The 13,727-nt window shown below is 38.7% G+C and overlaps 1 protein-coding gene across 2 annotated transcripts in view; it reads left to right on the top strand.

Moving 5' to 3' along the window:
- The window catches only part of LRP6 (LDL receptor related protein 6), a 179,677-nt gene that overhangs the window by 159,292 nt on the left and 6,658 nt on the right, over positions 1-13,727 (top strand). Inside the window, exon 24 of one of the 2 annotated variants that reach the window (XR_005529788.1) lies at positions 38-2,561. The exons of the other annotated variant lie outside the window; for it this stretch is intronic. The gene's annotated coding sequence lies outside the window, so the exon portion shown is untranslated. Of the gene's footprint in view, positions 1-37; positions 2,562-13,727 lie in introns of those variants that run through there. 2 annotated transcript variants of the gene reach the window in all.

Below are 13,727 nucleotides of genomic sequence, written 5' to 3'. Positions count from 1 at the left end.
ACACGGGGGCCTCTGACGCCTAAATGAAGATGGAAAGGTTAGCAATAACTGGGTATCAATTAGAATTTGAGAATTCTATATGTTTACATTTTTTAATGTGCATCTTTATCTGGTGGGCTTCCCATGTGGAAACTTGCACTATAACGAATTAAGAAGAATATTGCCTTGTTATATCTCAGTCCAAGTGCTTGTACTGCGATGGCAATGGCCTCTTCTTGCAAAATACTGATTTGTGTGCCAATTTGTTTGAAATTATTTGAAGGCAGTTCCGCTTAATCTCAGAGTCCTCTTTCTTGGTAGTTGAGATGGATTCTTAATATTTGAGGGGGGGGGTACTTTTAAATGAGAGAATTGTCAAAAATCAGGGAAAGATTGGCCCTCAGGCTACATGGACAGTTAAGCTTAAGTGTCTTGATTATTGAACACAAGAGGTTTAATTGGGAAAACTGAAGATAAAAAGGAAACATTGACATTTGCTGCCACCCTTCTATAGTAGCATACATGAGAAGTCTACGTAACAGAAAATTCGTTATTTTAGTTTTCTAATTTTAATATAACAATACTCTGAGATATACCATCAAGTAGTATCTGATGCTTGAGAACATCTATTCTAAAGGGATGATATATATTTAGAAATGAAGACTTTACAGTACATTTTCATCCAACAGGCCAATAATTTGGGGGGCAGAGCTTTTGAGTAGAATTTTAGCCTGACTGAGGATTATACATTTGTTCATTTTAAAACACCCTAAAGTCATTAATTTGTATAAGGCCAACTCAATTTTGATAATATATAAAAATATGTACCATCTGTGTTAGGTAGCAATTTGTTTGGGGGTAAAATCTTTTTGTTTTGCCATAAAGGCCTGTTGATGAAGACTACTTCAGGTAGAGTTAGTAGCTATGGCTTACCTAGGCTGTTAAGTGCTTCTGTGTGTGTTTATGTAGCCTGATACCAGTCATCTTAGTGTTGACTACTTCTGGTACCAGAGAGGCTTACCTTGGGCAGGTTGGCTCCTCTGTGATAGTTGTGCTAGAGTAGTCAGCCATGTGCCTCGATTGGATTCCTAGGAATGGAGTTTTTAAAATTGTTTTTTCTCCTGCGGTGGGGGAAACTTGCCACTTCATTGATTTGCATGTTGTAAGAACTTCGTATTGGTTACCATTACACATCTGACAAAATTCAGTAGCAAAAATCTTGGGCCTTACATACCCCACATATACCGTCCTTTTAATCAGCTGTAAGTCTGTATAATGACATAACGTAGTCTGTTTGGGGTGTGGATTTGAGCAGGTGAATATCAGTTGGCCAGCAAATGCTTGGGCATCCACAAATGAGACTATACACCAAGTGTAGACAGGGCCTGAGTCATATGTTTATAATCAAGTGTTGTTTAAAACATGTTCTCAGAATTCTTAAACTCAAACTTGATTTTATTTGGTATTCCTTTCTCTATCCGAAGCCTAAAATGAGCCAAGAGAAATCACATGATTTTAGAAAGTACCGGGAGCATATGTGTGGTTTCTGACTTCTGGGATGGCATCATTTCATACTAGTTGCAAAATTTGGCTTTTGAAATTTTCAGTTTTAGGGGGATAACATTTTACATCTGTAGTTTTTAAATTATAAGCATTGTCAATCCATATACTCAGGATATTTCTCTTGGACTTGATTCTGCATCTCATGACACTAATAAGCCTGCACCTGAGTAGAAGGGGAGGTAGATTCTCTGATCTTACTGGCAGTCCTCATCCTCCTTCAGTCCAGGTAGTTTTCCTCAGTTTTTCTTTTTCATAAGGCATCCTTAAGCTGTTGTTAAGTTTATTGCTGTATACAGCTCTCATGACTTTACAGATAGAACTATAAACAGTGTGTTTTCTTGTACTCAGAGTATAGACCTAACAAAAACTAACGTTTAGATTCCACCATTACCTAGGATTTACCCAAAAGTTTACACCAAAGATGTAGAGACAATGTGCTTTTTGCTTATGCTTAACTGTCCATTTTTTAAAACAAATGTAAGCAGGTCAGGGATATATATATATATGTCATACATGTATGATATATATATATATATATATATATACATCAATGCAATGCATAAATATGAATAGTGAGAAGGAAAAGAAAGTGAATAAGTCTAATTTTGCATGAAATTAAGTATCTGGGGTTAGGAAAATGTAAAAAGAATTGAGAGGATACCAAGAGCTTAAGCTGGACTAGCCTTATTTGCAAGTGAAGGATCTGGTGCTGCTTTCAGATGTTTATCCTTTGTGTTTTTAAATTTTTTCTTAAGCTTTAATCTTTGTTATTGTCTTAAAGTCAGCTGGTGTTTCTTGTTCATGGACTTTGGTACGATGGTGCTTTGCAAGGATGTATTTATATTTAAATGGCCAACATTTGGTCAGCCCTTGTCCACTCTTCACTCCCCCCTTTTTGTAAAATAAGTGCTTTAATTGTAAACTGTATAAAAATACCTTGTATAAATCCCCTTTTGATTATTACAGTAAGCTGAGTTGTAACAAATGAAATGTTGATTTTTATAATAAAACAGTGGAAAATAAAAGTGTCATTTCTTTTCGGCAAGAAATTAAAATAGCTGATTGTTCATTGATGTGACTTGTGCTTCAGAGGCAACAAACCCACTTTTATTGTTTGTACTTCAAATAAAATACAACCTTGGTAGAGAGGTTTACGCATAGTTCCGTGCAGACCATACCTGTGATTAGGAAACGTTTTGAGCTTCCTGCTCCTGTTTTCAGTATACTCCAGGAAGGAGCCCCGCTGTAGACTCTGAGCCTCCCTGCTCTCGGAATTTGCTTTAAAAATGAACAGTGCCCTTCCTGACACAGAGCCCACTATGATACGACGATGCTGAAAGGGCAGCAGAATATACCCCTTCAGAATACACCACTGAGTCACGTGGGCACTTTAAAACCAGCAATACAGATAGAGGCTTTCTCTGAGCTCCCCCAATCTGTCTAAAGACCAATCCTCCAAAAGGAACACAGTTGTCATAAATCCTAAATCCTTTCCCTGGGAGCTTGATTAAATGGATTCTTCCCACTGGAGAGGAGACTAGAAAAAATAGCCAGACAAACTTCGTCACACTGTCCCACCTCCCACCTGTTCTTCTAAGGACCCATTCATCTCCTAAAATCACTTCCTACTTACTCTTCCCTAAGAGGCCAACATCTTCCCTCCCCTGTTCCTATTCATAGGGTATTTAAGCCTGAATTCTAAGCCATCTAGGGGAGTTTCTCACTTTTCCCTGGCACTATCCCACGAATGCATACGATACATGTGTTAATTTCTGTCTGTTTTGTTCAGCTGTTTTTTATCACAAGGGTCTCAGCTGAGAATGGAAGGGTAGACAGAAAACTATTCTCCCCTACAACACTTACCATGAGAGTGGGTGGAAAACCCAATGAGAACTCAAAGCTCCCCTTGTATCTAAGTTTGCTGGTTGGATGGGAAGAGAGGAAAGCATTATTATTTGGTATTAATTAAGCTCAAACATCAGGGCGTTAAGTGGAACAAATGTTAGTGTAAAGTCTTCTCTTGGAGACTCTCTTTCTTGAGTAAGTAAGCTTACCTTGACTTCTTCGCTGACCCCTCCCATTCTTTTCTTCGGAAAACAAAAATGACAAGTTGGGCCATTCCCAGTGGAGTCCGAGAAAGGAAAGGCAGAAGCATGTTTGCTTTGCCTGATTTAAAGGCAGGCCCGAGAGTGGGAAGGACTGTGCAAGTTGTTTCGGACTCTTCTCTATTCAGGTAGGTTTTCTGCTAAGTTAATACACAAAGTCTTTTTTTAATTTTGCTTTGTGTACAGCTGCAGTATTTCTGCAAATTTAAGTGAAAGGATGAATTGCTGTTGAGGGGGGTCCAGGACATGATAACCCAAAATACGGCACCTTAGCATAGTGAGTATTTTAAGCTGAAGGAATTTGAGAAATGGCAGGTGCAGGAAGGGCCCTCTGAACTTCCCCTGAAGCAGGTCACAAACCTCAACGTGAGAAGTGCCCTCCCTGTACTGAGAGGAAAGAGGCAGCCTTAGAAGACAAAGGGACACGGAAGAGGAACCCGACCAAACAGGCCTCACTAAGTTCACCCTCGCTTATTACACATAGCTCATACTCTTCATTCTCTCATACCTTTCCATGACTTTCCAGTTCTCATCAAACCTAGCAGAAAACACAGGTTTAACCATTTCTTGGGGTCTTCGCTTCTTTATGAGGGCTCCTGAGTCCCTTAAAACGTATATACATTTGTATGCTTTTCTCTTGTTAATTTAATCTTTGTTACGGGGATCCAACTCAAGGACTCAGTAGATACTTTCCTTTCGTACAGTGTGCTCTGATTTCTGGTTCCATTTATTTGTACCACTATGCAGCCTCCATACCACCACCACCACCACCACCTGCCCCCACCCCCGAAAATCCTCTACCAAGGATTTGCATTTGTAAATTCAGCATTTCAGCTTTAATCACCATATAACACCACCATATAAAGCCAGTCTTTCCCAACTAAGAGGCTAAAAATAAAGGATCATTTTGCTAAAATTCGTCCAGCATTTACTGCGCACCGGGTACTAAATATCCTCCCACTTTTTCCCCCTCAAAATAATGAACTGATGAATACCTAAGCTTGACGGGAAATGTCCAGTTTGAGTATGAAAAACGCCAGTGCAAATTTTCATCTGACGCAGTTGGCAGTGGGTGGAGTGAAAAGGACACTAAATTGAGATTGAGATTCTAATCTTTGTTCCATTTTAATTAACTGCCAAGGCACGTCTGAACTCACTTAATCTCTCAGTATTTGTTGGTATTAGGCTCTCACAGAATTTTCCCAAGTTCTTGGGAAGGACTTGGGAAGGGTTAAGGGGATCAGGTTTTATGCAGTGCTTGATTCTCATGACAGGGTTTTGAAGAACCCAATGTAGATCTGGAGCTATTTATATTTTTTATATGTCAGTTTTTGTCATTTATGTCTCTTAAGGAATTTGTCCATTTCCTCTAAGTTGTCAGCTTATTGGCATAAACTGTGTCTCTTCTACTTTCAATTCCTGTTTTCATTTCTGACATGGTAATTTGTGTCTTGGTGAGTCAAGCTGAGGGTGTATCAATATGATTGATCTTTTTAAAAAAATCCGCTCTGGGATGCCTGGATGGCTCAGTCGGTAAAATGTCCCACTCTTGATTTTGGCTCAGGTCGTGATCTCACGGTGCGTGAAACCGAGCCCTGTGTCACTGGGCTGTGTGTGCTTGGGCATGGAGCCTACTTAAGATTCTCTCCCTCCCTCTCCTTGCGCCCCTCTCCTGCTTGCACGCTCTCTCTAAAAAATAGTAACAAATTTTTAAAAATCAGCTCTTGTTCTAAAATTCTCTATTGTGTGTTCATTTTCTGTTTTATCGTTGTCTGCTCATTATTTCCTTCCTTTAACTTATTTGGATTCAATTTGTTAGTGAAAGTTTAAGTCACTGATTTTAGACTTTTTTTCTGATAAAAATATTTGAAGCTGTATGTTTCTCTCTATGCATGCTTTAGCTGCATCCCACAAATGTTGATGTTTTCATTATCATTCAGTTCAAAACAGTTTCTAATTTCACTTGTAACTTCTTTGAGCCATGGATTACATAAAAGTATGTTTAATTTCTACATATTTGGGGATTTTCCAGATAGCATTTTGTTGTTTTTAGATTTAATTCCATAATGATCATAGGTCCTCCGTATGAGTTTAACCCTTTAGAGTTTATTGAGACTTGTTTTACCGGCCAGACTATGGTCTATCATAGTGAAAGTTTTATAAGCACTTGAGAGGTATTAAAAAGAAAATCACAAGTCCAAAATGGAGCCACTTATGCTAGGCCACATCAACAAACCAGGGTGTAATGCTTAACCTAATTGTAGTTTCAGCCTCCCCCAGAAAGGGGGACAGTCTTAACCTGTCACGAATTTTCTAGTCAGCACCAATAAGGTCATCTGTCACATGGGCCCTCTGCCTTCCCCAAAGGTAGATGAGGTAATCTGCCAAATAAAATCCTTTTGTTCCCCAAAGGAAAGTGACTTCACCCGACAGAATCCTTTCTTCTCTTCATGACTTCCTTGTCCTGCCTTTAAAAACCTTTTCCTTTTCTGTGGCCCTTTGGAGCTCTGCTCAACTTGCTACAGGGGACGCTGTCATTTCATGAATTGATCAATAAAGCCAATTAGATCTTTAAAATGTACTTGATTGAGGGGCGCCTGGGTGGCTCAGTCGGTTAAGCGTCCAACTTCAGCTCAGGCCATGATCTCATGGTCCGTGGGTTCGAGCCCCGCGTCGGGCTCTTGCTGACAGCCAGCTCAGAGCCTGGAGCCTGTTTCAGATTCTGTGTGTCTCTCTCTCTCTCTGACCTTCCCCTGCTCACACTGTTTCTCTCTCTCTCAGAAATAAATAAAAAACACTAAAAAAAAAAAAATTAAAATGTACTTGGTTGAAAAAAATGACAAAATTTACTTGGTTGACTTTTTGTTATTTAACTATAGTATTCTGCAGTTGTTGGATACAGTGTTCAGAAAAGGTCAATTAGATTCGTTTGGTTTATACTGTCATTAAGTCTTCTGTATATTTACTGATTTTCTATTCAGTTGTATCAGTTACTGGGAGAAAAGTGTGGAAATCAACTTTAATTGTGGATTTGTCTATTTCCCATTTTAGTTTTGTCAATTTTTGCTTTGAGCTCTGCGTAATTTAGAATTGTCAATAATTCACCTTTTTATCGCTATGCAATGTCCCTCTGCTGCCATATTCCTCGACTTAAAGCCTACTTTGATATTAATATACCGTTCTAGCTTTCTTCCTAGTTTTGCATTTATTTTTCTATTCTTTTACTTTTAACCTATCTCTCTTTCATGTTTAGACATAAAATATAGAGTATAGTTGGGTCTTCATTTTTATCAATACTATTTCTGCATTTTAACTGCAGTATTTAGCCATTTCCATTTAATGGGATTATCGCTATGATTGGATTTGTCTACCATTTTGATATTTTCTCTTTGTTCCAACTGTTCCTTCTTTTTACTCTTCTCTGGCCACCTTTTGAATTGAGTATCTTTTAGTATTCCATTTTATTTCCACAAATGACTTACTAGCTATGCTCATATGTAGTCATTGGTGTATGGTTTACAGCATGTATCTTTAACTTGCTGTAGTCTACTTGAAATAATACACCACTTTGCATATAACATGAAAACCTTAAAACCGTCTGTTTCGTTTTTCCCTTCTAGTCTTTTGTGTTTGATTGTCATACATGTTGCGCATGTTATGTCATGATACATTGTTTTTGCTTTAATCAATTCTCTTTTTTAAAATTTAAAGATGAGAAAAATATTTTTATTTACCTACATATTATTTTGGTGCTCTTCATTCCTTTTTATAGATCTGGGTTTCTAATATAATTTTCCTCACGCTATAGAAATTTCCTTCGGCATATCTTACAGCATTGATCTAATCATGACAGGCTGTGCTTTTGATTGTCTGAAATGTTTCTATTTTGTCTTCACTTAAACAATGTATGACAGCTTTATTGAGGTATAATTGACATACAATAAACTGCATGGACTTGAAGTATGCAGTAATTTTGTATTGTGTATACCCACAAACTAGTAAGACAAGGTAATCAACAGTTCTATCACCTCCAAATGCTCATGCCCCTGTGTAATTCCTTCTTTCCCTTCCTCCGTTCCAGGCTACCAATGACCTGTTTCCTGTCACAATAAAATTTTCTATAATTTTATGTCAGTATATAGTGTGTGCTTTCTTTGGTTTTGGTTGAGCTCCTTTCACTTAGAGATTCATTCACATCCATGTTACAGCATATGCTAATAGTTAATTCTATACTGCATATTCATATATTTATGAATAGTATCTCATTGTATGGATATACCACAATTTGTTTATCCATTCATCTGTTGATGAACATTTGGGTTGTTTTCCATTTAGGGCTTTCACAAATATAGTTACTATATTTGGTACAAGTTTTAGACCAGTTCATTTCTTTTGAATAAATTCATTAAGAGTGAAATGGTTGGGTCATCTGGTAGATGCTTCAATTTTTAATAAACTGTGGAAGAGAAGGAAAAAGAAGATACAAACAGAGAGGAAGGCAAACCATAAGAGACTCTTAAATACAGGGAACACACTAAGGGCTAATGGGGGTGGGGTAAATGGGTGATAGACATTGACAAGGGCACTTGCTGGGATGAGCACTGGGTGTTCACAATAAATAAAAGCAGAGAAAGAGATGCAATCCTATACTTCCAAAGAAAAAGAAAAAAGCCAAAAAAGAAACTGCTAAAATGTTTTCCATTTTGGGAATGTATAGTTTTGCATTCTATATTTTAAATTTAATTTATTTATTTAGAGAGAGAGTGAGCACACACCAGGAGTGGGGAGGAGGGACAGAGAGAAAGGAAAGAGAGAATCCTAAGCAGGCTCCCTTCTATCCATGCCAGGCTCCATCTCATGGACTGCAAGATCATGACCTGAGCTGAAATCAAGAGTCAGAGGCTTAACCGACTGAGCCACCCAGGTGCCCCTACATTCTGTTTTTCTTGAGTGAACTTTGGTAGTTTATCTTTTAAGAGATTTGTCCATTTCACCTAAGTTGTTGAATTTTTGGCATATGATATTCTCTTATCTCTTATCATCCTTTCAATATCCGTAGAACCTATAGTGATGTTCCCTCTCTTTATTCCTGTTCTTAGTAATTTGTGCCTTTCCCCCTGATAATCAGGCTAGAGATTTGATTGATCTACTCAACAAATCCTCTTTTGGTTTCATTGCGTTTACACAATTTTTATTCTTTCTGTTTCTTTGATTCTCCTTATTTTTTTCTCTTTTATAACTTTTAAAATTTTTTATGTATTTTTTTTATTTGTAAGTTTTTTGAGAGAGTGTGTGTGCACGTGTGACCTGGGGAGGGGCAGGGAGAGGGAGAGAGAGAGAATCTTAAGCAAGCTCCACGCTCAGCTCCATGTCATGATGAGCCAAAAGCAAGTGTTGGATGCTCAACTGATTGAGCCACCCAGATATCCCCCCTCTATTTCCTTTCTCATGCCTACTCTGCATTTGCTTTTTCTAGTTTAAGGTATCAGCTGAAGTCATCAGTTAATGACCGTTCTTTTTATTATAGGTGTTCAGTGCTATCAGTTTCCCCCTAAGTACTACTCTAGTGCCCCTCATAAAGTTTGGTCTGCTTTGCTTTTATTTTAAGTTCAAATTCATTCCTTACTCCACAGGGGATTTAGACATGGGTTATTTGGTTTTCAAACATTGGAGGGATTTTCTGGATGTCTTTCTGTTACTGATTTATAATTTAATTCCACTACGATCACCAAACATACTTTGTATGATGTGAATCCTTTTACGTTTACTGACATTTGTCTTATGACCCAGAAGATAGTTTATAAGTGTTCTGTATCTATCTCAAAAACGTTTTCTACTATTGTTGGTTTCAATGCTCTGCGATGTCAAATCAGCCGGGTGGGTCAGCAGCATTGAAGTCTACAGTATCCTTACTGAGTATCTGTCTACCTGTTCTATCAGTTATTGGGGAGGCCTTAAAATCTCCATGATTGTGAACTAGTCTATGCTCCTTGCAATTCTTTTTTTTGCTTTGTGTACTTTGAAGCTGTTATTAGACTGTGACACTGTGATTTATAATAAGAAATCTATATATTTGGTTTTTGTGCCTACTCCTCCTGGCACAGAACTAAGGAAACCCTTAGAATTTCCTAAGTGATGAGGGGTGCCTGGTGGCTCAGTTAGTTAAGCATCTGACTTTGGCTCAGGTCAGGATTTCACAGTTCATGGGTTCAAGCCCCGTGTCAGGCTCTGTGCTGACAGCTCAGGTCCTAGACCTTGCTTTGGATTCTGTGTCTCCCTCTTTCTCTGCCCTCCTCCTCTTCCCCCTCAAAAATAAACATTAGTAAAAAAAAAAGAATTCCCAAGTGATGAGAGCCTTGAAGGTGTTTGTTTTTATGTTAATGAGCCAACTTTTGGAAAGTCCTTAAGTAACCTATGGACGGGTTGTCAAGGAAACCAACCTTGTTACTAGAGGCGTAGAACTTTCAGTACCACCTCCTGACCTCTGAGGAGTGGGGAGGGCTGGAGGCTGAATCAATTGGCAACAGCTGATGATTTAATTAGTCACGCCAATGTGATGAGGCCTCCATAAAAACCCAAAAGAATGGGGTTGGGAGAGCTTCCGGGTTGGTGGACACATGTAGGTGCTGGCAGAGTGGTGCACTCAGAGATCATGGAAGCCATATGCTCCTTTCCACACCTTGCCCTGTGCATCTCTTCCACCTGGCTGTTCCTGAGTTGCATCCTTTTAGAATAAAGGAACCTAGTAAGTAAAATGTTGCCCTGAGTTCTGTGAGCTGTTCTAGCAAATTCATTGAGCCCAAGGAGGAGGTCATGGGAACTTCTGATGGAAAGCCTATTGGTCAGGAGCCCAGGTGAGGTCTGAAGTCTGTGTTGTGGCAACCAGTGTAACGGGACTGAACACTTGGCCTGTAGGACTTGACAGTATCCCTGGGCAGATAATTGAATTGAGATGAATTGTAGGATAACCCGCTGGTGTCAGAGAATTCTTGGTGGTGTGGACAAAAACATACACTGGAAGATGCATAAACATTAAAACCATTATGTCCTTTTGATGAATCGGCCCCTTTATTATTAATTGACAATTAACAATATTAATAATCTTTGCTCCGAAGTCTACTTGACTGGTGTTAATATAGCCACTCAATCTTTCTTTTGATTAGAATTGTCACAGTGCTGCTTCCTCCATCCTTTTACATTTAATGCAATCATGTCTTTATATTTAAAGTGGATTTTTGTAGTATGCATATACCTAGGTCTGGCTTTTAAAATCTAACCCCTAGTCTCTGGCTTTTAATAGGGATGTTTAGACCATTTTCTTTCTTTTTTTCTTTTAATGTATTTATTTATTTTGAGATAGAGAGCACAAGCAGGAAAGAGACAGAGAGAGACGGGGAGAGAAAGGATCCCAGGCAGGCTCTGAACAGTTAGCACAGAGCCTAAGGTGGGGCCTGAACTTACAAACCATGAGATCATTACCCAGCTGAAATCAAGAGTCGGATGTTTAACTGACTGAGCCACCCAGGCGCCCCTAGACCATTGTCATTTATCGTGATTATTGACACGATTTGATTTAATATACCAACCTGCTATTTATTTTTTGTCTTCTCTGTCCATTGTTCTTCTTTTCCTCCTTTTCTGCTTTATCTTTGGATTGTTTTTCATGATTCCATTTTATCACCTTTGTTGCCTTATTAGCTATAAATCTTGTGTGACTGTGTATATGTAGGTATGTGTTTCAGTGATTTCTTAGATTTATAGTATACATTTTTAATTTACCAGTCTACTTTCAAGTGAAATTATACACTTCACATATAGTTTGGAAACTTACAATTATATTTCTGTCTCTCTATTCACAGCCTCTGTACTATTTTTGTCATATATTTTATTCTACATATGTTATAAACCCTATAATATGTTATTTTTCCCTTAAAAGATCCATTATACTTTAAAGAGATTTAAATAAGAAAAAGAGTCTTATATTTATATACTTATCATTTACAATGCTCTTTCTTTTCTATAGATAAGATTTCTGTTTGGTATAATTTTCCTGCTGCCTAAAGGTCTCCCTTTAGTATTTTTGTAGTTCAGTTCTGCTAGTGTGGAGATTTTCACTTTTGTATATCTCAAAAAGTACTTCACCTTCTTTTTTTAAACACCTTTTTGTTCGGTATAGAATTCTGTGTTGACAGTTTTTTTTTTTCCTCTGATGTTTTAAAGATGCTACTCTACTTCTGTCTTGTATAGTTTCCCAAGAAAAGTTTGCTGTCATTTTTATTTGTGTTTTTTCTGTATGTAATGTGCCTTTTTTCTCTGGCTACTTAAATTTTGCTCTTTATCACTGGTTTTGAGCAATTTGTGATGTGCCTTATGATGTGTGGGTTTCTACATGTTTTGTGTGTGTGTGTGTGTGTGTGTGTGTGTGTGTGTGTGTACTTGGCATTTGCTGACTTTCTTGGTTCTGTGCGTTTATAGTTTTCATCAAATTTGGAAAACCTTCAAGCCAGTTACACATAAATTATGCCAGTAGAAGTCATCCAAATTCACTGTAGCTCTGTTAATGTTTTCTCTCCAGTCTTATTTCTGTGTTTTATTTTGGATCTATTGCTATATCTTTAAGTTAACTTATTTATTCTTTTACAATACCTACTTGCTGTTAACTCAATCCGTGTGTTTTTCATCTCTGAGTTATAGTTTTCTTCTGACTTGAGTCATATGTGTAACTTTGTGTTCTTCACATGCTCAGTCTTTCCTCTAGTTTATTGAATATATGCAGTTACAGTAGTTTTAATGTCCTTGTTTAATCATTATGTCGGCTGTAACATTTCTGGAGTGGTTTTTCTTGATTTTTCTCCTCACTCTGGGTCTCATTTTCCTGCTTCTTTCCCTACCTCATAACGTTTTAATTGGGTGCCAGGCGTTGTGAATGTGACCTTGTTGGGTATTGGATATTTTTCTGATCCTCTGAAGATTCAAGAGTTTTGTTCTGGAACCCAGCTAAGTTACCTGATAACAGCTTAATCCTGTTGGCTCTTGCTCTTCACCTTCGTTGGACAGAACCAGAAGTATGTTGAGTTTACAGCTTATTTGTTCCCTCTGCTGAGGCAAAATTCTGAGTCTTCTACCTATTGCCATGCAAACTTGGAGGTGTTCCCATTCTGGCTGGTGGAAATAGGCACTACTCCTAGCCCTGCGTCAACTGTGGAGAGTGCTCCCCTCACTATCTTCAGGTGGTTCTTTCCCAAGCCTTTGATAGCTTCTTCACACGCATATGCTGATCGGTATTCACGAGCAACACTTCCATGTCATTGAAGGCATCTGCCTGTAGATCTCCGAAGCCTTGTGTGCCATCCTCTTCTCTCCGTTATTTGCCCGGCAGACTCGAGCTCCCTGGCCTTCCTGGACTCCTAGGCTCTATCTCCTCTACTCAAGGAGATTGCAGACCCCTATGTGGGTTCCCCTCCTTCCAGCACAGCCCGGAAACTCTACTTGCAGTACTCCCGGACAGTCATAGGGCTCACTCTGTTTCTCACCTCTCAGGGACTGCTCCTTCATTACCTGGTGCACAATGTCTTGAAAACTGAAAACTATTCTTTCATATGGTTTGTCTTTTTTTTTTTTTTCAGTTGTTTTAGAATTTTTTTTAATGTTTTATTTATTTCTGAGAGAGAGAGAGAGGCGGTGTGAGCAGAGGAGGGTCAGAGAGAGAGGGAGACACAGAATCGGAAGCAGGCTCCAGGTTCTGAGCTAGCTGTCAGCACAGAGCTTGATGTGGGGCTCGAACCCACAAACCGCAAGATCGTGACCTGAGCCAAAGTCCGACGCTTAGCCAGCTGAGCCACCCAGGCGCCCCTCAGTTGTTTTAAGCAGGAGTTTAAACTCAGTTTCTATTACTTCATCTTGGCCGAAAGCTGCAGCTCACCTTAGAACATCTGGAGAGTTTGTTAACACTACACATATCTTGGACCGTACTGCAATCTCATTGATTTACCGGCTAGAGCAACGAGGTGAGGGTATATGATTTTGCAATTGTACGTTCAAAGTATGCCAGGCGTTAGGTAGACAAAGTTAAACTAGACA

The sequence above is a fragment of the Hyaena hyaena genome, unplaced genomic scaffold (assembly GCF_003009895.1).
Source record: "Hyaena hyaena isolate Hyena2069 unplaced genomic scaffold, ASM300989v1 scaffold_164, whole genome shotgun sequence".
Taxonomy (NCBI): domain Eukaryota; kingdom Metazoa; phylum Chordata; class Mammalia; order Carnivora; family Hyaenidae; genus Hyaena; species Hyaena hyaena.
This window is presented reverse-complemented; position numbering and strand designations above follow the sequence as displayed.